Genomic DNA, 26,313 nt, shown 5'->3' with positions numbered 1-26,313 from the left:
ATTTCATAATTATTGGTTATCCCATTTAATTTACCAAACGATTATAACGCCAGGTCAATAGTACTCTAAACCGGCGAGAATGCATGAAGTATTTGATCAGAGTGGATGAAGCGAAAGTGAAGTGTTACAATCGTAGTCAGTGGAACTCCTTGGTATCTGCCTACCCCAACGGGAAATATGCGTCATCTTATGTATGCCTGTGTATTTTTTTTTACATGACTTATTTTATTTGCCGCAGATGGCTCTCACCCGGTACAACGTTTAAGACAACAGGCCTGAGGGTGCCCAGTTGGACGCGAAACTCGGCTCAAGACGTCGTCTGAGAGGAAAAATATTTGAAAGAATTAATGGGTCGATAGCGATAAGCGCTGATTGAGGGATATCGTCGACCACGCTGGCGAGGTCGGTATCGGGGTCAAGTGTTTGATATCGCGAGCTGATTGGCTGCCTCTATGGCTAGTATGTCTGTATGTAATGTTATTTAGTATAAAAGCGCCTTTATACCGTCGCGATGTTCGCTTATAAAAGGAGCAATCGCGCGCAACGAATTTTATGTCCGCTAACAACCACGATGAGTGTTCTAGGAAATTAACTGCGCTTCGTTAACTTAATAGTGTTGTTATAAAGCCACCTTGCGTTCACCGGGTCGCGGGTTCGATGTCACGTTTTAGGGTAAATTGCACGCGGAAAGCTGATTTCGTACGGACAAGTCAGTGTCTTCAGAAGTAATTTCATTTACACTGTTTATTTAACTGTCAACTGTACAAAATATAACATTACGTCATACCAGAAGCGCGACTAGATCCCATGTACCCACGCCTCATCGAGCTTTCTGTTCAACCAACGTGATAGGTGGTAAGCCGTTGCGCCGTCTGTAATGGTCGAACGAACTGTGTTAGTGAAAACTCCACTAAAGATAAATTAATAACTCATTGGTGCAAGTCCTGTACCGGGGTTCGAACCGGGGTGCCCCTTTTGAGAAGCAATCCGCTGTACCACAGGACCACTATCAATAAAGTAAATTCGGTAGTCGTGAACTTATGTTATGTATGATACATTTTCTTCTTATAAAAAAGGTCGACATATTTTTAGAATGTTCATCGAGTTCTTCACCACATTTTCAACGTACTTGTTGTAATTCTCCGACAATTACCAGTTAAAGCGCGAAGTGACAACGCGATGCAATCTGCGCCAGCGCATAAACGCATTGCAGGCTCGCCAGGGCCGCGCACGTTCTAGGGTTAAGACCTCGGGTGATTCTGAGGAGGGTTGTTTTCGATTTTGTATTTAAACTCAAGCCAACATAATTATCAACTGTAGGACTCTAATGACCAGTCCCTTGATTTATTTTTAAATCATAATATCATTATCTTTTACCTTTGTAAATAGGTTTGTGTTTACCCTAATTTACTTATTATATTTTATTTGCAAACCCAAAAGTATAATTAACTCATCATCTCTCTAGCATTATCTAGTTTTTCACAGGGTCCGCTTACCTAACCTGAAGATTTGACAAAAAATCAGGTTTATTACAGAAGCGGCTGTCTGACCCTCCAACCCGCGAAGGAAAAAACAGCCCAATACAGGTTAGGTCACATACCTCCGAGAATGCATTTCTCAGGAATGTAGGTTTCCTCACGACGTTTTCCTCGCTGAGCACGTGATAATCATTTATGATCCAAACATGGATTCTAAAACAAATTCGACAGTCATTGGTTTAGGCCTGTGCTGGATTCGTCAGTTATAATTAACTACTTACTAAATACTTAAATATAATTTTATATAAAAAATAATTAATAAAAACATTTCAATTTTGTTACAGAATGGCCCGCAACCTATCTGCGCTATAATCGGCGAAGTAGACGCCTGCCTCTAATTTGTAATTACTGTACACAGCCCGGCTATGGCCTTATTAAGTTATTACGGCCCAAGCGACAGAACTAAATAATTTAATGGCTATAATAAGCATACCTAGATACATACAGTCTCGGCCGTAATAGACAGAAATTATAAGAAAATAATTTGCACAACAACATAAAAACACATATGCCATAAAAACATAGAACACGTTCACCTGTCTTCCAGGGCATGTCGTAAACTCCGACAGAGGAACTGTGTCCTTTCTAACATGATGGATAATTGTTATGGACGATAGGATGTGATCCCCTGTCACCATAAGGTTCAACTTAGGACTATATATGTATCAACAGCGACTGCAAGTTGTCTTTAATTAAATTTGGCTCTACTTAACCCATTGGGGATTTCGGGCTTTATGCATGTATGTATGAATGTTTGTGATTTTGTGATAAGAGTACTTAAAACACAAAAAGCCAGGTTCTTACCGCGTTAATATAGGGAGTCTCATATCCCTGATACATATAGACGCAGTAAGAACCCGGTATTATGTGTTTTAATTATGATAATAACCGCGTAAACTTACGTACTTATAACATGTTTTTTAAGTTGAAGTTGAAAATAAAGAATTTGGGTATAGCTCATAGGTATGAAAAAAGAGTTTCAGTACAGAGAGCCTTCGCGCGTCCCATTAATTTGTCCAGCCAAATAGTAAACCCCTCTGGGACGTTTCACAAGGCCTTATTCCACCTAAACTCTGAGCGAGACAAAAGCACATACAAAAGATAAAATGAAACAACAAACAAAATTCGACCTTACCGTATAAAACTCTCAATACACTTTCCAACACATTAACTTAAAGTTTCCCCACTAAACGTCTACCATCTCAGTGAGCATCTATTAAACATAATTAAGCTCTTTTCTCTATCGAACCATTAGCTAACTGCAGTTAAAGTTAACTAGGACCTGAGTCCTAACACGTTTGGTTCAACCTAACCACCTATTGGTTTACCGGCACGTTTGTGCTGCGTTTAGATTGTTTTATTAACTAGTTAAGTTAACTAAACTGCAATAGCGGAAATAATTGTTTTGCGATTGCTTTGTATTTGGGTACAAAAGTTAAGCTATTTTTAATATATCTACGAAAATAGTAATTGGCAGTAGGTAAATAGGTTTTATATTTATCACTTTGGATAAGTAAAACAAAAATATGTCAGGAACATATACCCTTCTTCTTATCGTGTGGGTGGAATACTAGCCTCATCAACCCTGGTGTCAGGGTTATTATTGAGCCGCCAAAGGCCCCTGACGTGGCTCATGTAACGATTACTCACATCAGTAAATAATAAACCGGGACCAACGGCTTAACGTGTCTTCCGAAGCACGGATCATCTTACATTCGGACAATCAAAAATTTACTGTCGGAAAACCAAACTAGGGATCACTAAGTGTTTTTTTTTATTCCCTTATTCTTTAGTTCACTCTGTTTCATTTTGGAATAAGTTTACAAAATTGTTTTTAAAAATATTCTACATTGTCTTAAAACACATTTGCATGCTTCTATGTTAAAATAGCGGAATGTTATAAATTATGATGGAATTTTACTGTCCAGGTAAAATTTTAAAATTACTGTAGGCAAGTAGCTGTATAGCCAGTGGCTCGGTTGTTGCCCCGTTCAGGAGACACCATCGTTCGTGACTCGCCGGTTGACTCTCTAATGAAGACGTAAGATCCACCACACGACCCGCAGTTTGATACTACGGAGAGAAACATTTACTTTATCTATTTTAAACTGTCTGTCTGTCTATTTTAAACTATGCCTCGTTTAGAGATCAATAATAATTCATGCAAAAATAATTATTTCTAATTCAGAATAGACGTACCTATCTATGTTAATTTTATGACAGGTGGTAAATACTATTTTATTTATATTCCGCCCGTCTTTACCTAAAATTATCTACTTTTTTTAGTTAATATCCAATAAATAAAATTTACTTTGTAAAGTTTTGTAATCTCTTTTTTTTTCTCTTTATTTTTAGGAAATTTTGTTTTTAAAACATGCCAGCTCCATCGATCCTTAACATGTACTACAATCTATTATGAGGATGAATATCAAAACGTGCCAAGCCCGGCAGCTTTTGTAATCTTGTTTTAAGAATAAGAATAAGAATAACGATAAATTTCTTCTTCATACATACTCATACAGACTTAAATGTATAATACGTCTTTTAAGCTAAATACAGAAACAAAATAGACCAAAGGCGATTCTGAAGTTAGTTAAATAAATCGCCAAAGGATTATACATAAAATTTATTTAAAATTTGTCTTTTTGAACTAGTGTACTCCATACTATAGAGCCTCTTCTGCAGTATCTGGGTGGCGGCCATTATAACTTATTAGAGTGTGGCCCTGGCGCAGTAATAGTCGATACCTGGTGAGTCAACTCATTCCAGACACCTTCCTGATGTTTCTGATAATAAACAATAACTACATACATAAATAAATTCGCACCCGACGAAAGAAAAAAGTTTATTTCAGGTAACGTGTTTCGTGGTGGAAAAATAATGTCATATAATATTATGTTGGATTTATTTAAATAAAAGTAAAAAAATCTATTTAATAATTGTATGTCAATTCTATAATGAAATCGAGTAATAATGTACGATCGAGAAGCCATCTACCTTCACTCTTGTTTACTCTGTGCTAGGAGTCAGACGTTGTGGCTTCCTTGTGAATATTAATTTAGTAGGATTATACTAAATAGTTGTTTTCTTTTGGCCCATATCCAATGATATATACCCGACAAGAACACTTTTTAAATCCTATGTGACCTAATGATATTTTAATTACTAAAATACTTGATAAAATTTACGTCCTTGGAATGTTGAAGATACCACTTTAACGGTAACATTAACGTCATCAAAGGGCTAGCAATGCTTGTCATAGGATTGAGCATATCTGGGGGATTAAAATGGCCACATCGAAGCAATTCATCTAAAAAAGCAATGTTGCAATTTAACATTTGCGCATATAAAAGTTAATGCGCAATGCAAACAAATAGCAATATTGCTTACTTAGATGAATTGCAACTATGTACAGCGGTGTACAGTTGGCAACGATGGTAATTATTTACAGGAAACACTTCCATAGTTTTAGCGGGAAGTACCTATATTACCCTCTGTACCTAGCCTTTTTAACCCCCTGGTCTTTTTATACCATGGTCTTTTTATGCCTGGAAAGTCAGACAGTTTTACAAACCAGCTGATCAAACAAGAGACTCGTGTCACTTATCATCAATCAGACCACAAGAAGACGCCTGCCCTGGACAAAGAAGATGGGATTTACATTAATTATTGTAAACCTACTGCTAATTGTCATGCTAAGAACCCCTTAGCGGATCCTGGCGACATGGCAAGTATACTCGTCCTTGTTTAAAGGAATAATAATGCTCGGTAAACGAAGGATTTGCAGTGTTTAGTGGACTTGTGTTGATTTAAGACGTGTAACCTTTTTTTTAAAGTCTTGTAAGCAATTGTTTGAGGAGTTTTACATGTTTATGTAAGCATTTGTCGTAAATGTCAGCTAGGTTTATACCTAGCTATCATTTCTAATTATTTCACATATTATTATATTTTTCTTCTAATTAAAAACAATTAAAAACAAAACAAACACATCTTATAAATAAAACTCCTCCTCCAACGCGTCACATCGAGGCAAGGTGCCCAACAGGCTGGCAGCATTACCCCTCTGAATCGCCAGACTAATTATCTGATAGAAATAACTACCAGTCCTAGCATCCCCCGAAGCCCCGATACGACGCATTGAGAGATTCTTAACAAAAAAATTTCTTCTGGACCCCAAGATGTTTTTATTTTTTTATTATTTGTTTTCATATTTTGATGAAGAACATAATTAAAAACGATTGCTTCAATCTTGGTGGTTTATTTAATAAGATTAATAAGAGATTTATTTATAAAACGTCATTAAGTGATGTATTACTTCAGAATGTATTATTATAATAAAAATAACAATTTAAAAAAGGTATATCCATCGTAAGTTCAACTTCGTAAACAAAACATAGGTAACCCGAACAATCCTGAACAAATTAAAAAAAAAAAGAAATTGTAGATAAGAATACAAATATTAAGAACAATTAATCCTAATGACCATTTACATATAAATGTGACAATGAAAAGGATAATAGTTTGAACAAAGGATCAATAACTGAATTTATAAAAATAAGTATTGCAACGGTCTCTTATAATTAGCACAATCCGCAATCATGCGCAATGACATCACTGGGATTTACGACTACTTGTTGATTCCAGATGAAATCATAATACACACACACCATTTTTGATATGTACATACTTAGCGGTTTTTATTTTTATTGCTCCTTTGCAAAACTACTATTAATCTAAACTAACTAATCTAACGGCATCTGTGGTCCAGTGGTTGAGCGTTTTGCTCGTGGAGGTCCCGTGTTCGAATCCCGGTGGGGACATATCACAAAAATCACTTGGTAAGATTTCTAATGTATTTAAGTCCATTCTGCCTACTTCTTTTATTTGTAAACTGTTATTCAGTTTATCTGTAGCTTCTACACTTTCCTTTCATTGGTCCCGATTACTACTTACTGATGTAAGTTAGTAGTCATTACATGAGCCATGTCAGGGGCCTTTGGCGGCTTAATAGTGACCTTGAAACCAGGGTTTATGGGGTTGGTAATCCACCTCACAACCCACACGATAGAAAAAGATACTTTCCTTAAAATAAGTAAATTCAATCTGACCTGCGTGCAATAAACGCGTGCGCCTGCGCGCTCGGGATGTTTAAAATGCAAGGGCATCTTCTTCGTTGACGTTTAACGTAGGAGTCAGTATGTACAGTCATAAGCAATATAATGTACCCACTTTAGGACTCTGTCGCACTAACTTATTTGACATTTAGTGAGACTTACAGTTCAATTTGTCAAACAAAAGTTAATGTGACATGGTACCAAAGTGTATACCTATTAATTCTCGTGACCGTAGTCGTTATTATGAGCCATGACAGAGGCCTTTGGTGGAGCAATAGTAACCCTGACTCCAGGGTTGATGAAGTCAGTCATTGATGTCACAATCCACACGAGAGAAGAGGAAGAACATACAATAAGCTCACGACTATATCCCAATCGGGGCAGTCAGAGGAACATCCATCGCAAGATGAACCCAGTATCCAGCTCACCAAGCGTTCTGTTACAGCAACGCGATAGTGAACCGTATCGCAGTCTGTAATGGTCGAGACAACTGTGTTAGTGAAAACTGCACTTACGATAAATTAATAACTCATTGGCGCAAGTCCAGTCCGGACCGGGGTTCGAACCGGTCAGTTTTGGTTATAAAATCGCCAAGTACATGTTTGTGTGAAGACAATATTTCCCACCAGTGGTTGCTAACTGTGATAAGTACACTTAGTAAGGCTAAGTACTCCACTGTTGCTCCATTATCGCCAGTTAGAGAAATTAGAGTGAGTAGATGTGAACGATACCAAGATGGAATCGTTACTTGATGGGAAAATCGTAAAGGTTTTATAATCATTGCGCAAACACTTGTTGCGTACTATTTTTTGAGTGAATTCCGTTTTGTACGGTCACGAGTACTAATATGTACTTACAAAATACACATTGCAACCATGTCACATTAACTTTTTTGACAAATTAAACCATAAGTGTCATTAAATGTCAAATATGATAGTGGCGATATGATGTGCTGTTTATCAATAAGGCCGCCTATTATTCGTATGTTTATGTCCTTTGTATATGTCGTTGTGCAATAAAGTATTATTGATTGATTGATTGATTGACAGGGTTCTAAAGTGGGTACATGATATTGGTCATGACTGCAGGATTACAACTATGTTCAGCCGTAGTGCAAAAGTATTCAGCAAACCTTAAGCAATCTGTGAAAAACAAAAGAAGTACAGTGCTTTTTCTTTTAATGTTCCCTGTCAATCATCGCATTTCCACATACTTACAAATGATTACTAATCTCCATGTTTGCCATACAGGCAGCCAATCAGCTCGCGACACCAAACACTTCAGGTCCCCGATACCGACCCCGCCGGCGTGGTCGACGATTTCCCTCATTCAGCGCTTATCGCTATCGACCCACTAGGGTCGATTAATTCTTTCAAATATTTTTCCTCTCAGACGACGCCCTGAGCCGAGGTTCGCGACCAACTGGGCACTCTCAGGCCTGTTGTCTTAAACGTTGTACCGGGTGAGAGCCTTCAGCGCTCCCCATTTGTCCGGCCAAGTAGTTAATGCCATCTGCGGCAAATCTACAATAAGTCACGTCAAAAAAAAAATATAATCTCCATGTTCATCAATTATTATAATCTTGAAACATAATTAGAATTCAGATCTATCTATAAGATTATATCATGCAGTAACAGAGAATGCATGTTATGTAATTACCCATTGTAATTACCCAGGGGCAAAATCAACCAAGACTAGTCCACCCTGGCCGCAAACTAACTTCATCGGGTTAGATTAAGCTGTGCCAAGTTAGTTTGCGGCCAGGCAAACAACAAATTAAACAACATTTTTTATTTTAAGGGGCTGAGGGGTGCACTTTAAGGTTTCGCACCACCTAAAAATTTTGCTAGGCCCGCCACTGTTGGTAGGTAATGATAAATAATAACAATTACAAACTAAATACCTTCGTTTCAATATTAATACACACCTACACTAAGCTCGTTCATTTTCATTTGCAACTGTGAACTGAACATTTACAGCTTGACCGGTATTTACACATCCTGTATTAACTAATAAACTAAGCACTCACTTCCTATTGGTTTGAAAACTACACAAACACTGTACAGCTACCAACATGACTTATATTAACATCAGAAGCATTTCCATATTAGTAGTGGTCGCACCTTTGTTACCTTTAGTACCAGAGGTGTACAGTTGGCAACGGTAGTAATTATATTTACAGCAAACACTTCCATAGTTTTAGCGGTCACTACTTATTAACCCTCTGTACTTCAAACGTGATACAATGAGCAACACAAGTTAAATTTCCACTGCTCTGTCGCTACTATAGGGGATACTCTTACGCTGCACTTCGTACTAGAAGCGTGGGTACCAAGGTAAAAAGTAAACATAACAAAATTACATTAGCAAATCGTGTAAAATAGCGCCAAATGCTGTGAGAAACGTGTATGGGAATAGCCGATAGGTAGTGGATATGTAAGAACTTCCGTGGGTTTAGCAAAATTACTATTTCCCATAAGCAGTCGAACTTGTGTTAAAAAATATTTGCTAATCTGTTATGGAAGTACAAATATTTAACTTTTTGGTTGGTAGTAGTCGGTTACTTCGAGTAAAGAAAAAAAAGAGAAATAAAGTACTTATATAAAAAAAAAAACCCATTGGTGGTACAAGTATACAGGATGTCAGTGACATCCTAACGAATACTCAGGGGGATGATTGATTCAGACCATGATTCTGAGTTAATCTCAAGTGAAAATTTCCGACGCAAACGTCAATTTTTTTTTGGTGTTTCTTAAAATTATTTTCAATTGTATACTTTTGCGAGGGAACCAAATAGAAGATGTCCTTGAAAAGGTTTAATACGATCTACTCTGAACCGCCGCCGTGCGTGTATGATACTATTGATGAAGGTGGCTGAAGCTTGCATCTTCTCTTGAGAAGTGTGTCAGGTTTAAACAAAATGGAATTCCATACTGTCCTTCCCCCAGTGGGAAATAGGCATGAGTTTAATGTCATGTATGTATACAAAAACATATAAAGTGCATTTTTGTGAGATGCTGTCACCGATAAAGACGCGGTAGTCCAAAGCCGAAAATTAATAAAAAAATCTTTAAAAACAAGCTTTTATTTAAATGCGCTAAAAAGAAAAAAATAAACTTTTACACTATAACTTTACTGTCAACTTATAACATTTCAAATTCAACATATTTGACACAATTTATATGTTTTAAAAGCTTGTCGCGAGATTTAAGTACTCGTATTTACTTTCTTAGTTTAAAATTTTTAATAGGCAGGTATTTTAAAACTTGCTTTTAAAATTACGAGTAGGTACTTAAATCTCGCGACAAGCTTTTAAAACATATAAATTGTGTCAAATATGTTGAATTTGAAATGTTATAAGTTGACAGTAAAGTTATAGTGTAAAAGTTTATTTTTTTCTTTTTAGCGCATTTAAATAAAAGCTTGTTTTTAAAGATTTTTTTACCTTAATTTATTTTATACTTTTTAGTTTTCACCTTGTAAGTTCCTAAGTCTGTTCATCTCATTCAACGCATCATTATTGCAAGGTCGTTTGCCAGTTAATTTTGAACAATCCAACTCTTCAATTAGGAGCCCTTCTAACGATTTCACCCTACTTAAGGCCACATATGCTTGACCAGCGGCAAAGAGCTTCGAGCCCAAGTATACAACGGCATGGTCAACAGTACTACCCTGCATTTTGTGTACCGTACAAGCCCAACATAATATAATTGGTAACATTCTCCTTTCTGCAGTGCCGCGACTAAATTTTGCTGGAAATTGCACAGTCTTGGGTTGAATGAGATGAACACCGTCTTTACCGAAGTCTATACGGACGGAAGGTATGTCAGTATCATACATTTGAGCTCTCCGGAAGCAAGGCCATAATATTTCCGTTATGTATCCGATTGCACCATTCACAAGACCCTTGGATATATCTACATTGTACCGTAACATTACCTTGGCCCCAACAAATATTTCTAACTCCTTAGGGAGCCCTCCAGTCTTATTTATATCAGATGGTATAATATTTTAAATAAAAGCTTGTAAGTATCAAACGAGCCCATACTCGAAGGGGTTGTGTTGTTTAAATACTGAGTTCGTTTGGCTGTCTTCCGGCTCCATCATCAGACCCTGGTTACCATCTAGATCCAAAGTACTCATCTAGGCGAATCAAACGAGCCCAAACTCGATGGGGTTGTGTCGTTTAAGTACTGAGTTCGTTTGGCTATCTTCCGGCTCCACCATCGAACCCTGGTTACCATCTAGCTCCAAAGTACTCATCTAGGCGAATCAAACGAGCCCAAACTCGATGGGGTTGTGTCGTTTAAGTACTGAGTTCCTTTGGCTGTCTTCCGGCTCCATCATCAGACCCTGGTTACCATCTAGCATCTAAGTACTCATCTAGGCGAATCAAACGAGCCCAAACTCGATGGGGTTGTGTCGTTTAAGTACTGAGTTCCTTTGGCTGTCTTCCGGCTCCATCATCAGACCCTGGTTACCATCTAGCATCTAAGTACTCATCTAGGCGAATCAAACGAGCCCAAACTCGATTTGGTTGTGTCGTTTAAGTACTGAGTTCCTTTGGCTGTCTTCCGGCTCCATCATCAGACCTTGGTTACTATCTAGCACCAAAGTACTCATCTAGTCGAATGAAATGAGCCCAAACTCGATGTGGTTATGTTATTTAATTACTGAGTTGCTATGGCTATCTTCCGACTTCATCATCAGATCAGCTCCATGTCATAATAATATTGCATTGTCATCGGATATACACGTGCATGCAAAATTTCAGCTCAATCGGTTGAGGGCAAGTGCCTTAAAATTGAGTTATAAAATTCCACCCGAACACACAAACATACATACATACATTGCAAGTTAAATAAAAGCTTGTAAAAAGAAAACGATCGACATCCGAGCTTCATCAATATACAACAAAAGCCGCTAATACGCCACACGACGGCCGCAGAAAAAGAAATTATTCTTAATTCAAAATAAATCCTCGCATTAAGGTGTACGGTCGACTGAGCGCGGATAGCGGAGCGATTAGCATCCGTATCGTACTATTGAGGTGCTTAATTCTTTAATTCTTAAAAGTTATTTAAAGATAAGTCAGGCCGTATGAGTCCTATTCTGATGCCCTTAATTGGTATCAGTTAGCTACTTTGACTGCCTCTGGATTTCTTAATAAAATCTATATAAACTTTTTGTCATACACTCATGAAATCTATCTAAAAAAAATTGTCTACATTTCGCTTAGCTTTCCTGAAGTTCTGTGACAGTTATCAACGTTTGAGAAAAGCGACTGCCTTCTGATAATTATGTTATTTTTCTATTAATTATCTCCCTGTAACAAGAAACCTGAGCCGAAAACGCGCTTCATTTATTCAGTCTAGTAATGAATCCCATCTGAACCCAAACAGAACTTTTTAATTTGACCGGGCGTGATGGTTTCTTACATTATGTAATTTGACTAGGCATATGAATATAATCCCTAGTATAGTAGTAGCCGTGGTAGCCCAGTTGGTAGAACGGTCTCACTTTGAGGTCGCAGGTTCGAATCCAGCACAGGCCTAAACCATAATGATTGTCGAATTTGTTTTCGAAGTCATGTTTGAATCGTAAATGATTATCACATCGTGAGGAAACCAACATTCCCGAGAAATGCATTTTCGGAGGTATGTGACCTAATCTGTATTCGGCTGGGTTTCTCTTCGCGGGTTGGAATGTTAGACAGGCAGTCGCTTCTGTAACAAACCGGACCTATCAAATCTTCAGATTAAGTAAGCGGACCATGTGAAAAACGGCATAATGCTAGGGTCGGGATAATGATGATTAATCCCTAATATAAAATCCTCTTATAAATTGTTTCTTCAACAAGACAAGTTCCCCCGCTAGCACTTAAGCAGCTACATAAAGGAGCTCCATCGTCATACAATGGAGCCGCCAGTCCCTCGTTCTGAAGTAATTTAAAATATATTGACTCCGCGACAAAGCTCATATTGTCCACCCGGCTATAAAAGTACTCCCGACGTTCTCTTCGCTATATTACTGTAGATTATATTCGAATAGCCACTAATAAATCTTTGTAGCACTGATTCTTGAAGAACCCTATAGTAATCTCCATAAATTTTACGAGCGAACTCGACTATGAGGCTGAATAGCGGATATTACGATTCATTTCACGACTCTTCCAGACAAGGTTCTATCAATTATGAGTTACAGCAAATTAGAATTATAGTTCCTATTGTAAGTGTCTAAGAATGATTGTCGAAATACTTGTAAAAGTTAATTGGATGTTCAGAAAGTAATGGAAACTTAGGTGACAGAAATTACGTCTTTTATCAATGTGTATAATTTATGTCGCTAATTGTGAAATTGCCTTTACAATGTTTTGTAGAAGTAATTAGGTGTTCGTATTCATATAAAAAGCTCCTCTTTATGAGTTTATAATATAAAAGAAACCGTTTTCTTTTAATAGAAAAATAACGGAGACAACTTTTATGCAAATTAACGCTTTATAGGCTTGATGCTATAAACCAAAATGAAATGAAAACGAATCAGTCCAAAGTATATCGATACACGTATTTACGCCTATTAACAGGGTTCAAACCATGATTCTAATTTAATATCAAGTGGAATTTTCCGTCGCACAATTTATGTTTTTGTGGTTTTTAAATTATTTTTAATCACTTTGTGATCCCTAGTTTGGTTAAGTCATGACAATATGCTGATCACCTGATTGTCCCAAAGTAAGATGATCCGTGCTTCGGAAGGCACGTTAAGCCGTTGGTCCCGGTTACTACTTACTGATGTAAGTACGTGGTCGTTACATGAGTCATGTCAGGGGCCTTTAGCGGCCCAATAATAACCTAACACCAGGGTTGATGAGGTTGATAATCCACCTCACAACCCACACGATAGAAGAAGAAGTAAAAATAATTACGAAAATCGTTCACTGGTGGACATAAGATTCCTCCAAGGCTCAGAGATACATTTTAGGAAACGTCCAAGCGAAAATTTTCTATGGAATTTGTTTAGAAATACAGCGATATGACGTCCTCAATAAAAGCGATCAATAATGAAAAATTAGTTGTCTTTTGATTATCTTAGATCGGCTTCTATTTCTAGATAACGAAATTTATCTTTGACTGAGACAACTACCTAATTATGTGCGTGACACAATTCCAATAAAATTATTTATTCGCCATATTTATCTACACATAACTATTCCCCGTATCAACATATCTCAGGGACCACCTTATAGATATGGATGAGATTCTGTGCGGGATCCAGAGATTCAGGGATTAGCATAAAGCATTCCGGTGGACACCAACAAATGCCTTTATCAGGGCCCCTGCGATAGCTCCCCGCACTGAACTTAATTGGGCATCAATATTCGACCTAATAAGAAATGGGCCTAGGGAAAAGTCCCTTAGCTCGTTGTCTGTTGTGATTTTATCGGTTAGCTGTTGGGAAAATATAAAAAAATGTTGTGGTGTCAACACTAGTAATATCTTTATATTTATCTATAAATTTAGATGGGAAGATTACCTGATCACTTCTGGACTTATCAGCCGTTGGTCCCGGTTACTACTTACTGATGCAAGTAAGTAGTCGTTACATGAGCCATGTCAGGGGCCTTTGGCGGCTCAATAATAACACCAGGATTGACGAGGTTGGTACTCCATATCGCAACCCACACGATAGAAGAAGACTGGACTTAGTATCAAAATTGCCATTAAGTATCACGCCTTCAAATTAGCCGCGTTACTGCAGCGCCGTATCCATGCGACAATCGCGCAGCAAGAAGTATTAATTATGTTTGAGTGACACATAACACAGGAACACACAAAGCTTCTGTTGTCAATGACAAAAGACAACATTTCTTAACACCCAACAAACATGGTCAATATTTGATTACCGACGCAACATTGTTGCCAATTTACCCTTAAAGTTATTTACTCTTAACTTACTTAAAACAGCAAATATTAGAAGCTCAAACCCTCCCTAGCATTATCCCGTTTTTCACAGGGTCCGCTTACCTAACCTGAAGATATGACAGGTCCGGTTTTTTACAGAAGCGACTGCCTTTCTGACCTTCCAACCCGCAAAGGGAAAAGCAGCTCAATACAGATCACATATCTCCGAAAATGCATTTCTCGGGAATGTGGGTGTAACATATAGCTCCAACACCTACACAAAACCGCAGTGGTGTAGTTTGGTGGACGATCAAAGCTATGTTCAGCCAAGTAGTATACCTAATACAATGGACGAGAAACCTACAATACCCAAGTCATGTCAACTAGATGAGACATCAGCGGTCTTCCGTTTTGTCCAGCCAAGTATTAAAAAAAAAAACATTTCAAATAAAATCTACTTTATAATAGCTATCAAGACAACAAAACGAATGAAACAAAGGGTATACAAAAGACGCTTCTATGGTTTATGATAGACAACTTATGGGCCCAAAATAATTTATTACCGAGGAAGGACTTTGGGCGGAAGACAAGAAGGAAACCACTGCCCTATTTTTCCCTAAAAAAGTAGCATAGAATGCTACACCGACAAAAGCGTGCTCTTAAATTAGTGATGATGAAGGACTTTTTACTCAAGATTCGATTTACACAGCCTGTAACCCCAAAGGTGTGAGGTGTATAGTACAAACACTCCTCGCCAGCTATGTTTAAAATTCAATTTACAACAAAACAGTATTAACCATTAAAACAAGAGTGATATCGAATCACTTTCTATACAAAAGTTCTGGGAATAACCTCCCGACCACTGGTACCAGCTCTCTTAATTAAGATGTAGGCAGAACGCGGCGCATGTTCACTAACGAGCCACTAACGCATCTGCCCGCGGAACCCTACTTATACACTTACACTAAACCGCAGCGTGGAGGAAGCAATGCCTTTCCCTAACTAGAGAAAGAGAGAGTGAGATTTTTAGGAGACTCTACTTTTACGTCTTTAAATGCCCACGATCTCATCACATTAATTATCCTCCTTCTTTTTCAAAGTCGGTTAACAACAGAAGTTGTTAACATTTTTGTATCATCACCAGCCCATTAACGTCCCTGCTGCTGGGGCACGGGCCTTCCCTATGGATGGATAGGGAGATCAGACCTTAAACCACCACGCGGGCCCAGTGCGGATTGGTGGTTATTAACGACTGCTAATGCAGCCGGGACCAACGGCTTAACGTGCCTTCCGAAGCATGGAGGAGCTCGAGATGAAAACTTTTTTTTTGTGGTCACCCATCCTATGACCGGCCTTTGCGAAAGTTGCTTAACTTCAACAATCGCAGACCGAGCGCGTTTACCGCTGCGCCACCGAGCTCCTCAACATTTTAATAATAAAATCTTGTACATACATACATAAACATACATAAACTCACGCCCGTAATCCCTAATGGGGTGGGCAGAGCCACAAGTAATCAAAGACAACTTGCAGCCACTGTTGATACGAAGTCCAAAGATGGATATGATGAACCTTATGGTGATAAGGGATCAGCCTATCTAAAAAAAAAAAATCAGCCTATCTAAAATCTTGTCTTGTCTAGATATTATTACATAATATCTTCGTCTTATTTGACATCATTTAAACGGCATTTATATATCTGGTTAATTAATAAACAATTTTATAGTGTTCATGAATTATTAAGTATGCTCAATTATTAGATATTCCTTTTTATTATTGTAATCTCTTGACCTCATTCCATTGTTATTATTGTGTTTTCTTGATTTGTTATATTTTTTATATTTTGTCGCCGTTCCGGGAATCGCTGTCCACGCTACAATTCGCATGCTACAATGTTTAGCTAAACATGTCATGGACCTGTATAACTTATTCCATCTCTGTATACCGTGTTTAAAGCAAATAAAGATTCTATTCTATTCTATTCTTTTATAGTTAAATATAAGTTTGCTTTTAAATTTGCTAACAAAAGATCGCAGTAGACACAATTAATTCCAATTGATATAAAATTAATTGATCGAAATCAAGGTATTTGTTAATGAGTGATATTTCAAAAAGCTGCTTTTGAGGTTTTCACTAAGACAACAATATTATGTAATAGTCACTAGACATGCTCACTCCTCTATCTGACTTACCCAGCCACTTCAAAGCTAAGGGCTTAAAGGAAGTAAATGTAAATGGAGATTGTGCCCAAGATTGTATAATTAAGAAGATCCTAAATAATTACTAGCCGCCGCGATACTTTAATTTTTAATTAACACTTTTTTTTAATTGGCTACTGGTATTCGCTACCCGCTACCAGCTCCGATTTATTGTAGTAGATATATAAATATTGTCGCTAATAAAATCAGAAATCAGAATCATTTATTCAACGTAATTATCATGGATAAACTTGTTGAAGGTCAATGTAACATTTCTGAATCTACGTCATTTCGGTGTTATGGCTGAGGAGAAGAAATAACAAGAAACTGCAACAGCAACACAACTTTTAAATCAATGTAGGTACCTACTGTATACATTACAAATTATCGAGATTATCTTAAACGAAATATCTGACTCTTTATGGCATTCAAATGTAGAATGCAGCATTTTGACGCCTTCTTCTTCTATCGTGTGGATTCTGAGACCAACGATCGAGGGGTCTTTGACGGTTCAATATCCTGGCATCAGAACTGATAAGATCGGTCATTGACCCCACAACACGAGATAGGTATAAAAGAAGTTGCAAGTTACCTTCTTATATTACTTGTGGGATTACTGACGCAAGTTTATAGGAAAAATTGAAGTAGTTTATGTGTGAATCTTGATAATTGATAACACATGGCTTTGCAGGATCCTATAACATGCATTAGTGCAATAAAACGTGTTTGTATTGTATTGTAAAAAATAAACATAGTTGGCGAGGAGTGGATGTTAATACTATACACCTCTGCCTGTCCCTTCTGGGGATACAGGCGTGATAAAAAGAAAAAAACTTAATAGGTAGTAAAAATAATATAAAAAATAGGTAGGTAAGTAATTGAAGAAGATATTATAAAATCTTTACGTTAGAGCACTATTCGCTTGTCATTAATATTCGGTTTTTTTTCCTCTAATTATATGACTTGCTTTTCTTTGAATACCCAATAGCAGGTATTATTCTTTGGTGAAAACTTGATTGGCTATTGTACTACATATATGTGATATATTTATAAAACATTAAAGCTACAACAAAGCTGTGTGTGGTAGTACAATAAAGCTCTATGATTTCCTTAAATAAAAAAAAATGTCTTCCACAACTTATAATCCACCTTACTCATAATCTTACTTTACCTCCTTCATAAAAATACTTACCTACTACATACCACTTGACCCTATTACGAAGTCAGTCGGTCCCTCCAAGCTCCTACACAATCGGAGCTCATCAAATCGATTCAGGCATTGTAAATCAATCGATTCACTCGCCGCACAGTGTCGCGTCCCTTTACGAAAAATCAAAATTATGGTTTTTAAAAAATGGATATACTAATTATGGTAACACTATCTCAAATACCCATAGTACACAGGTTTAATATTTTAATCGATGTATCCTCTATAATTTTTAGAAAAATAGCTTCGTTAATTGGTATGTTGACGTATTATAAAATTGTTCAACGAATTTCTATTGTGTTCGGTGGTTGTTTTGTTGAGGTATTAGTTGGATTTCAATTGTTTTATTGTTATTATTTTATTAATTGGTGTTTATACTGATCTACTAAGTGATCAAAGTGCAAAATTCTTGGAAGCAATGAGTAAGATTTCACCATTTCTTAGTTTTGGCAAAAAAAGAATTAATTTTAGGTTCGAGATGCATTTAAAAAAAATCATGTCAAATCATGTCGATAATTTTTTGATATTGTATAGCCTATAGTGTATATTTACTGTTGACAAAGTTTGATCTGCTTTTGTTTGCACATTCTTGATTTATTAACTTTTGTTTACAATAGGTCACCAGCTACTAAATAATGAATTGTTTGAGAAGTGGTTCCAAGCTGACCCAACAAGCAAAATTCCGCCACTATTCAAGTATGTTTTGGAGGTTTACGAATTAGAAGAATCTCCTGTCTATATTCAGTCAAGTATCCGAAAGTCAGTGACTGTTTTGTTAAATGTAGCTAATTATTGGAGAGTATCTTACAGAAGTGAAATAACATTAAGAAAAAAATATAGTGCCTTTCTCAACAATGCTTTTAAGTTAAGAGAAGACGATATTAGCTACCTATGTAGTAAACAATCCATAGACACATCACAGGTTCATAGTTCAAAACGAGGAAGGCCATGCAAGGACTTCAACGAACTAAATCTAGCTTCTTAGAAGCGGAGAGTTGCAGACTTAGTAGAAGGCAGAGATCCCAGTGAATTAACATTTGCCGAATTAAGATTTAAAATAATAAAAAAAGGATACAAAATGAGTTTAAAGAAAAAATAGGTCTTCTCGTTGACAAGCCTAAGCCCGAATATGGGTCGACAAATGACGGTAATACTGCTCGGATATTCTTTAGACATCCACAACTAAACTCTGAAATCACAGGAGTTGATAAAAATCTAATCGTCAAGTTTTCTATGATTAACAGAATATTGTCAAGTGGCAAGAAAACCAATTTAGAAAAATTCAAACAGTGACTTGCTAACACTAAAACCCTATACATGAGTTTGTATTCTTGGTATTACATGCCGATGTCCATACATAAGGTTCTCATTCATGGAGCTGAAGTAATTTAATCTTTGCCGTTGCCTATTGGTCAACTTTCTGAAGATGTTTTAGAAGGCAGACATAAAGACTCGAGAATTTTCACGCAAGCATCACACGCGTAAATCTTCTAGAGAAAAATGTAACAAAGATTTAATGGTCACGATGCTTATAATATCAGACCCTTTAATATCATCTATTCGTAACAAAATGCGTACCTAACATACAGCAAAAACAAATTGATGAAGATATTATCGATTATTTAGAACCTTATTATTAAAAAAAAATTAGTGGCTAAAAATAGCATTTTTTTATCTAACTTCCATCGTAAAAACCTGTTTTAATATTATTTTATTATTAAAACACTAAATATCCTTAACATGTTGCAAAATTATTATCTAAATATTTTTCGTAAACTTTTGTATGGGCTCGCGACACTGTGCGCCGTGCCGGTCAACAATCGATCGACTATTCTAGTTCTTGAATATTCGATTAGTTCCACTTAGATAAGTAAACTAAATGATGCAATAGAATTAAACTTTATGTTTATTTAGTAATACTTGCTTTCGTAAAAATGCGTGATAAACTTGTTTGGTGAACGTGCGTCGTAGTCTGGGAGGACAAGAAAGAAACCACTGCCCTATTTTTCCCTTTTCCCTAAAACAGCATGGAATAAGCGTGTGTGTGAGTTTGAATTCATGTTTGGTTTCCAAGATTATAGTACACAAAAAACACAGAAACACAATATGATAACAATAAGAGAGACAAAAGGCAGAACTTCTTTCGAACATTTTTTTTGTCATTAAACCTAAGCTTTATGATGGAATAAACAAGTTAATACTAGGGTAAAGGAAGTAAAAATAAAAACCAAGCCAAATAAACCAATCGCAACACACCAAAATAAAATCGATTTCAAAATCGGACCTCATTAACCCCCCATTAATCTCACGGAATCACTTAAAAACTCGCATGGATTAGCTTCCACACAAAAATAAAAAATGAATCCGTTGGTCGTTAGCAAAAAGCTGGTAACCCGGCGGCAACCCTTTTTGTGGAGAAATTAAAAATTGAAACTCGTAAATATTGGGAAACGTGTTAAGGGCGCGCTGAATAAATATATATTTTTTATGGAAGATAGACAAGTATTTGATTAATATCTCACCTGATAGTTAGTAACGATATCACGTACTTATCCAGAAAATGCCACTCTTGCCTCATCATCATTATTTCCGTATAAACGATTTTTTTTCAACGTAATTATCAATTATAAACTTGTTTAAGGTCTATTTTACATTCTTTGAATTTACGTTCTTTTACAATACATTATATAGTTTAAAATGAAGTCCTTTACTTATATCTAATATTCGGACTAATCTTTAAAATCACTGAATTGATTTGCATGCGGTTTTACTGCTATGATCTGCATTCTTAACATAACATAACAAATACTTTATTGCACAAACAGGAAAAAACAAAATACAAAACAAAAGAGAAATAGAATTAGTACAATAGGCGGCCTTATTGCTAAGTAGCAATCTCTTCCAGGCATTCTTCTAAGAATATAGCCGGCCAAGTAGTATATAGTCATCCAACGTAAATATACGATACGTGTCAAAAAATCTAAAGACAACTCTAAGCTGGGCGAGACGCCATTTAAAATTACATAAGTAAATTTATCGCTTGTTAAGTTGTGTCATTAATTCTGCTAAATCGTGTACCACATCTTGCACCACTTCTGTTCCTCAGCCATAAGATGTCCCGAAGGACATAGATCCTGACTAAACATAGAAATTCTGGTAAATATTACCTCATATATACATTCAATTGTATATATTGTGTAATATTTACACAATGTTGTCATGGAAATTTCTTTCAAATAAGTAAATTGTATAGACATTCTCCGTGGTTTAGTGGTCAATAATAAACAAATAATAATAGACTTCGATTCAAAGTGAAGGAAATCCCGGTGAGTTCATAGTAATTATGAGAAACTGTTATAATAATAATCATCACATCACTAATTTAAGAGCCACGCTCTTGTCGGTGTAGCATTCTCCATGCTACTTTTTTAAGAAAATATAGGACAGTGGTTTCCCTCTTGCCTTCCGCCCCGCAGTACTCTGTCTGACGCGAGTGGGGCCCCAGAGGTATGAGGTAAAAATCCAGAGTTCGCTTGCCGGCCAACTTAGGGAGCGAATCAACGAACTCACTTTTCAAAATTTGGGTCTGCTTGTGTCTTTGCAAACGGCAAACCTCACAGTCCGGACAATCTATACAAACATCTCGTATACCATATGGCGCCCGAGCTCGTGAGTGCGTGCGAGACAGACAGTCTACGCGCGCTTTTTTACTCCTGGCTTAAATAGACTAAAGTGGTCTCCATCCGGAGGGTGAGGTAAATCAAGCTCACTCAAACAGTGCGGGGCGAAGTGTACCTTCTGTACGTAGTATTTATTGTCTATTCTATGCCAGCGTGTCAACCTACAGTGAAATAGACAAATAAGTACACTCCATACTTCCTCCGAAAAATGAAGGTCCTTTGCCTAGGTAGAGGAAGTTCACCGTACCCCTAGCAACATGTAGATAGGATACCTAAACAATTTAATGAATATAAGTTGAGTAGTTTAAGCGTGAAAGTGGAACAAACTAACTGACTTTCGTAGTGTTCGATAGAAAAGAATCGATCGGCCTAATCTCGACTGATACATCACTATGCCAATGAACGTCACCGTCACAACACTGGCTTCCGTAATTTGACAGACCTAATTCTTACCGCGCATTATTCTTACAACTGAACTATTCATTCTATTTAATAGTAGTTAGGGTAATTTTTGCACCAAATCGCACACCCTTAAACCAATATTTTGGCAACACACAATCCTTGCCGCGTATTTTGAAAGCTGATGAAAAATTATTTCTCTTTTATAAATTACCCTTATTCCGTGGGCATAGGGTATAAATTGTGGCGGGTGTCATTGGTACAATAAATGTGATTTAAATATGGCGGCTTGTGTGCGAATTAGAAATATTGTTATTTATTGGCTGGGTAGGGCTAACGCTGAATGTAACGACGCCCTGAGCCGAGGTTCGCGCCCAACTGGGCACCCTCAGGCCTGTTGTCTTAAATGTTGTACCGGGTGAGAGCCTTCAGCGCTCCCCATTTGTCCGGCCAAGTAGTTAATGCCATCTGCGGCAAATCTACAATAAGTCACGTCAAAAAAAAAAAAAAAAGCTGAATGTAACGTTCATCGTTATTTGATAGGGAAAATATTAATAATACAACAATATTATTAACTAATAGATATGGATTAACTGTATGTGGCAATTTACACATTCATAACAAATAATTTTGAGTGTATAGTCGTCATCAAGCAATACATAATGTAGAGTCCTGAGCAGTACTCTTTGGAACCCTGTCGCACTAACACAATTGACATTTAGCGAGAATTACAATTCAGATTGACAAAAAAAGTGATTGCGACATGATTCCAAACTTCATACATTTTAAGCTCGCGAATGACCATACATAGTATAAAAGCCTGTGTTTGTATCTTGAGAACCACACATGCAAATTCATCCACATTTTTTTTTACAGGGGACTAAAAACGTCACATTGAAACAATTCATCTGAAACAGCAATATTGCTATTTAACATTTTGTTATTTTTGCGCACTTAGTTTTATATAGTACGCAAATGTCAAATTGTAATATTGCTTTTTTTAGATGAATTGTTTCAATATGGCCTTTTAACCCTCCCAACTTCATCTTGCTGGCAGCTATTTTTGTCAAAGGGTTGGTTTAGCTGTTCAAAGGGGAAATGCTAGCAGTCTTATGGGCACTTTGCCTCGGTGTTTTTCTATTTGTAGATAACTGTATGTTGTTTTGTGTTTAATAAATATTTTTTTTACCATCCCATCCATCTTTACTTATTCCTCCAATCTGAATTTATCCGACTCTTTTCGGAGGGTAAAAATAGAGCTGACTTCCGCCAAGCAGTAGTACCTCTATATTAAGCTCATCAAAAATCACAACTTTGTAATCGTTTTGATAACCTCGAATTTGCAAACAAGATTTCGAATTCTTTATTAATCTAAATATTACCAACTCTTAACAAGTTTGGTGGTCGGGTCTCTTTGCCATCCGATACAGCCCTGATTATTCGTCATGTCCCAGTCCGACTGCCAGCGATAAGCGAATAGCGATTATCAACCAAACTAGAGCCTTGTTGATATATGTTAATCTGTCGAGAGTAGTTAGAGTATATTAGGACCATAGTTCACTAGGATACCACGGTGGCGCTACCATGGTTACGCCAATAATGAAATATAATTATCTATGCAGTTGAGGTTGGTGGCCCGGGTGGTTGCGCCACCATCATATCTTAGCGAGATAGGGCCCTAATATTTTGAAAGACCAACTAATGATGCTATCCAAATTTGTTGACAAAGCTGTACCTATTTTTTACACAAGGAAGTAGATTAAATTATTTGAAACACCCAAATTTAATAAATAATATACAAATATAATATTTACATACATACATACATAAACTCACGCCCGTAATCCCTAATGGGGTGGGCAGAGCCACAAGTAATCAAAGACAACTTGCAGCCACTGTTGATACGAATTCAATAATCCAATTAAATATAATATTTAATTGAATTATATCTTTTTGTTTCAACTAAGTACTTAATATATCTATAACGTAAATATCAACAGTAACAGTAAACATGACAGATCATCATTCCTCGTCGCTTATTCCTTTAAATTGGTATAAAGACTCTGCTACACCAAGCGGCAGCGACGCGCTACCTGCGCATGCGTCCTGCCTGCAACGTGGTCGTCACGCTTCGTTACTGGATTTACGGCACGCTTCCAAATTTGAAATATTACTTTTCAAATTTCGAATACTTAACTTTAAATATTTTATTCTTATTTTATGGTTGGGTTTAGTTATAATTGAATGTTTAGGTACCTAACTACTGACATGTTTTGAAGCGTTAATTTTACATAGCTAGCGTAAGATTAAGTTTTTGTCTTTTACCTTCCACTTAAAAAAACGCTAAGAAAAGAATCATTTAACTGTCATAAAATATAAACACCACCTAATTAATTGATAAATATAATTTACCATGTCTACGTCGAGAGCCAATTTGGTTTAAATTTGAAACCGTACCGCCTTTTTATTTGCGCGTTACACTGCAAGCTGTACAAGTGTACTATATGCTCTGCCGAAGGTTGTCTGGAAGAGATCGCTCTTAGCGATAAGGCTGCTTATGTCATATAGAATAAGTTTCTTCTGTAAATGTCTTAAAAATTGAATTTATGTGCAATAAAGTGTTTTATTATTATTAATAATAAGTAGCCTTAATACCACTAGAATAAGATACCACTAAATACCATTAGTAGGCGAAACCATAATATAAATATCATGTGTCTAATCATAATACTATTTCCTTTTACGGTAACTATAATATTATGGCTAATTGCATACACAAGTGGGTTTTGTTGCCAATAGAAAAAAGAACTAACCGTAAAATCACCCAAAATGACCGCAAAAGGAAACCAGATTGAGGATATCTCTTTGCACGGCTCATTACAACTCGGTGACATAAAATTCCTTCTGATCTTCCCTGCAGCCATAGAGGCGTTCCATTTTCAACTGACCCGTGACTCTTGGCGCCGATTTTTTCATAATCGTCTGACAGCTTAGCCAAGGCGCCACCAACCAGTATCAAATTAAAAACAAAACAAAAAATGTTTTTGAACAGTCACGTGCTCCAAATTATATAGCTAGTCTATTGTGTAATTTTGGAAAGAACGTGGTTCTAAAAAGACACTCTTGCACAGTAAACGAAAAGTAGTTAAAATTATATTGAATATTGAATGGAGTATCGCAATAACTTCATTAAAATAACTACCTACCTTGTAACAAACAGCCTTTTATCACATAAGTAAGTATTTATTCATGTGCTCTTACCATCGAAGTACTTAAAAGTTCTTTGTTAAACAAACTAATGACGAATTGACGTATAATATTTACATATACACAATGAAGAACAAAAAGCATTTACCAATGAATATTTTAAATAACGAACGCCTAATAACAAGACGAACCGTAACATTTAATGGGGTTATGAATAAAACATAACCTCAAAGTGCAACGACATTTTTTTCGCTCCAAAACTTTTTGCCGCGTTTTTTTACGCGTATCATATGGAAATTTGTTGAGGAGTGTCAAGATACAATGATGGGTAATTAGCGACGAGACACATTTTCGTAATTAGGCTACTTTATTTTTTTATACGGCTGTCATATTTTTTAATTTATTGCGCTGGTAATTATTAGAATGTAGATAGATGTTTTGGGATGGCGCTTGATTTTAATGGTCCATCTAACACCATAAACGGAGACTTTATGGATACCAGTTTAAAACTGTCCTAGGTTTAAAAATAAAACTTTTTCGGCTTCTAATTTTAAAAATGGTAATACTTATAGTCGGTAAGATTTTTGTTGTGTTTGACCACCATCTCACCTGCAAGTTAATTGCGTTGATATAGTAGCAAGTACAAGTAGGTTTTTTTAATTTCTTCTTGATGTACTGCTGTAGTATATAAATAAATGCCAATTACTTTTTCCTTGATCCACGCAACTTTATGATTTCGAAATTTAAAACTTTTGAAACTTTAATATGACACAAGTAACTTAGTTTAATTCCCCTACCTCTAAGAATAACTTATGAAGTAAACACCAAGTATCTACATACCACAATGTAACAGTTATCGGTAAAGTATTACGATAATAAATCGAATAGGCATTTTATAGCCATATCTTACCATAAAAAGGAAACTACTTAAACGTATCACTTAGATATTTTGTGAGGTCGTAAAAATATAACATGAAGAACATAAAACTTCGTTAAAGCGGCTCAGACCACTTACTTTGACATTAAATGTATTAGATTGTAAACAAAAATAAAATAAATAAAAAGATTT

The sequence above is a fragment of the Pectinophora gossypiella genome, chromosome 22 (assembly GCF_024362695.1).
Source record: "Pectinophora gossypiella chromosome 22, ilPecGoss1.1, whole genome shotgun sequence".
NCBI lineage: Eukaryota > Metazoa > Arthropoda > Insecta > Lepidoptera > Gelechiidae > Pectinophora > Pectinophora gossypiella.
Note: the sequence above shows the minus strand (reverse complement) of the source record.